Source organism: Anomaloglossus baeobatrachus, unplaced genomic scaffold, assembly GCF_048569485.1.
Source record: "Anomaloglossus baeobatrachus isolate aAnoBae1 unplaced genomic scaffold, aAnoBae1.hap1 Scaffold_97, whole genome shotgun sequence".
In the NCBI taxonomy this organism is placed as follows: domain Eukaryota; kingdom Metazoa; phylum Chordata; class Amphibia; order Anura; family Aromobatidae; genus Anomaloglossus; species Anomaloglossus baeobatrachus.
In genome coordinates this window covers 355,503-359,207 of record NW_027445371.1, presented here as the reverse complement: position 1 = coordinate 359,207, position 3,705 = coordinate 355,503, and the positions used below count along the sequence as shown (strand labels likewise).

General features: G+C 48.2%; 1 long non-coding RNA gene across 1 annotated transcript; it reads right to left on the bottom strand.

The window, feature by feature from the left end:
* Positions 1-2,276: 2,276 nt before the first annotated feature.
* Positions 2,277-2,591, bottom strand: LOC142289574 (uncharacterized). Its single transcript, XR_012750042.1, has 2 exons — positions 2,528-2,591; positions 2,277-2,447 (listed from the first exon to the last, which is right to left on the bottom strand). It is a non-coding gene; the product is annotated as an uncharacterized LOC142289574 (long non-coding RNA).
* Positions 2,592-3,705: the final 1,114 nt, after the last annotated feature.

Sequence of the window (3,705 nt, the reverse complement as noted above, 5' to 3'; positions counted from 1 at the left end):
TACTAGTCTGCCCCTCCCATTAGTTTCCAGTGCATGTGTATCCCTGTGCCTGCTGCTCATGATATCTGATTTTAACATCATTTTTATTGTTCCGCAGGATCGTTGTGAAGCTGGGCCAATAGTGACAGGTGGTGATGATGAAATTGCTGGGACTTCCGAGGAGACCGCAGAAGCTCCATTACCGCGGCGGATCTCCTCAACCCGTAAGAGGCAGCCGAACAACTCATCTTCAACAGACCTTATGGATATGGCGAAGAAAATCCTGGAGCAGCACAGCAGACCATCCATTTGCGGATTTGCCCAGCTTACGGATGAAAGACTCCGTAAGCTGGATGACAAACAAAGAGTTCATGTCGAAAGGGTCATGCTGGAGGCCCTCAACAAGGCGGCAGAGGGGAAACTGACAGACTCCTCAAAAGTGTGTGACGTAGAACATCGACAACAGTCTTCATGGGATCAAGTGCCATGGATGAGGATGCAGCCTCCACCACACCTCCAGCATGACCCCCCCGCACAGTATCCCATGTTCCCCCCAACGAACCAATTTTTCAGCCCACAGAGGCAACATTTAAATGACTCGAATAAGCAATACCAAAATTTATAGTTTTTGTTTTTTGTTATAATATTTATGCTGTTTTTGTTGTTGTTTAAGCAATGTTAGGGAATTGTAATAAAAAATGTCTTTGATTTCAAACTTTTGTACAGCTTTCATGAATTCTGCATAACATTATTCACGGGGTAAAGGGTTGGGTGGAGGTCAAGGTCGCCATCATGGCACAACGCTACAGATGCACATATATAATGTGTGTGTGTGGGTGTTTTTTTATTTTTCTTAAATAAGAATGTTTTTGTGGGTTCTTTGTTTTAAAGCTGTGGTGGGGAACATAGTGCTCTCCCTGCTGCCTTCTAGTGCTGTCACTGTCAGTGCTGTTTGTGTTATGCCACCTACAGCTCTTTGTGCTGCCACCTATTGCTGTGTTGCCCAGGGATTGGGGGGGAAATGAGATCCTGGCCAAGGGGTTACTTCTGCAGGTATCCCGGTGTCGTGACCCGGTCTGTAATGTCAAGCTCCCAAAAAAGAGGGGGATTAGGTAGGGGGAATTGTCTGTCACGCCACCCGTGGGTTGCGTTGATAAGGTGGTGGCACCGCCACTGCCTCTGGGGACCGTGCCCGGGACTGATGGTGTGGGGCAGCTAGGTGGGATACCCTCCACGGGTAGGGGGATTTATAGTCCCACGGACCAATTGGGAGAGGTAGTTTGTAGAGTGACGGGTACAGTCCTCGCCTTGTACCGGGTGGTGCAGGAGTACTCACAGTATAAACCAATAACTAACCCCAGTCCAGTAATTAACCAAGTTGCTGGTAACAGGTGCCAACGGCCCGCTGCTGTGAAGACGGGTCCCACACCCGTGTGTGTAATTCAGGTGATCTTTTCCTGCCCGAGGTATGTGTCTTCTTTTCACACTGGTCCGTACTGGGTCCCGACAGCTGGCACCCCTCTCCTGGTCCACTTCGGGTCCCACAAGAGGCTGGCCCATTCCTGAGGCCGTGAGTACCACTCACCCCAGCCCCACACAGGGGCTGCTTATGTGACGCCCTGGACTAGCCAGGTGGTCTCAGAGGTAACATCACACACACACACACCCTCCCCTGGACAGTCAAGATCATTGAAAAAAAAAAAAAAACATTGTTGCCACTCTACAGTCTTGATGTCCTCCTGTTTTCGTGGGGAGGGGGTGAGTGGGGTCTGATTGGCTGGTGTGTGTTTGTGTGTGGGAACCTCCCCAAGGGAGGGTTAAATCAGCATCAATAACATGTATGCAGACCTCTGTAACACCCAGGTTTTGCCAGGGCGGCACAGTGCTCTTTGTGCTGCCAACTACTGCTCAGGGTGATGTATATGCCCCATACTCTTAAGGGATGTATATGACGCAGCCTCTCCTGGGATGTATATGCCTCAGTGTTTCCTGTGATGTATATGCCCTAGCTTCTCCTGTGTTGTGTATGCCCCCAGCCTCTCCAGACCAAGACATACATGGAAATGTAGTGGTGAGAATCAAAATGATCAATCTCACCGAACATCACAGTCTCTCCAGCCACCACTCTGGGGCTGATTTTATTAATTATTTTAACAAATATAGCCTGGTCGTGTTCAAGTTGATAATTTGGTGTGGCCCCCGTTGGTTGGTAGAAAATTCCAAATGGTCCCCGGCAGTAAATAGGTTCCCAAACCCTGTTTGAAAGTTTTGTCCAAAAATGTAAGCAACAGCGAAAATAAACTAGAAAGATTTATGTGACATACAAAACAAAAAAAACATTTAAATCACAAACATTCAGTGGCCCTGCTGTTGGGCTGCCAAAAACTGTTCCAGCAGCTCCCCATGACGCCGGACGGCTTCTGACAAATGGCGTTGAGAATCCAACACGTCCTGTAGTGTGGGGATTTCTGTGGAGGGAATGGGAAAAGTTAACCATCCTTGTTCCAACATCGAACTGTCAGGTATATGTTTTTGGTTGACCACTTACGGTTCTGGGGTTCATCACCTTCTTCTTCTTCTGAGGCGCTGATGGCCCAACCAGATCCTGTGGCTAGGGAACACAAATCAAATATTAGTACACGACAGCCCACCATCATTTAAACATCCATGTATCCTTTACAACTTGTAGGGACACCATGATATGTGCATAAATTACAGGAAGGGTAGCCTGCACAAAACTCACCAACTGATGTGGGGGAGAAGGCATCGTTAGAAGAAGTATGGGGAGACTGGGTAGAAGGTGGTGATGGGGTTGAAGGAAGAGATGGGGTTGCAGCAGGTGATGGGGTTGCAGCAGGTGATGGGGTTGGAGAAGGAGAGGGTGTCCCAGCAGGCGGAGGTGGTGGATCGGAAGCAGGAGATGTTGGAGCCGGCGGGGATGATGGCTCCGCAGCAGGAGATGCTGGAGCTGGCGGAGATGGTGGATCCACAGCCGGAGAGGGTGGAGATGGTGGAGCTGCCTGTGCAGCTGGAGGTGGTCCTAGGTATAGGAGAAATCTTTTATTGAGCGCATAACTCCAGGCCACCATGGCTTACGCCTACTTTACACCATACAATTCTGCATACGATATCGTATGTGATGTGACACGCCCCCATCTTATGTGCGACAACTGAAATTTGTTGACCGTGTCGCACCTATGCTTTGTTCCTGTCACAAGTACTTACCCTTCTATACGACCATCCATACGTAAGAAGCGGGACGCAGGTAAGTTGCAGTTCATCATTCCCGGGGTGTCACACACTGCGATGTGTGCTGTCTCGGGAACATTGAGCAACCAGACGTTCAATTTTTAGTAATTGAACGACGTGTATGCGATGACCGGTTATTCGTTTAATCGTAATCGCATGTAGGTTTTACAGACTACAATATCTCTAACGATGCCAGATGTGCATCACTTACAACGTGACCCCGCCGACACATCGGTAGATATATTGTAGCATGTAAAGCCCGTGTATAGCCTGCTTTTTTACGTATGTTTGACAAACCTTTTTCTAGGGGCACCAGACACATGGGGACCACTTGCCTCAAAGCAGCAAACATGCTGCATTCATTGGAAAAACAAGGCACAAAAATCAATCACTTAAATTCTTCTATTTTATTCTGTTCTGTAAATAGTATAACATATGGCTTGTACTCAAGGCTTCTAATGTCACTCTGATATGCAC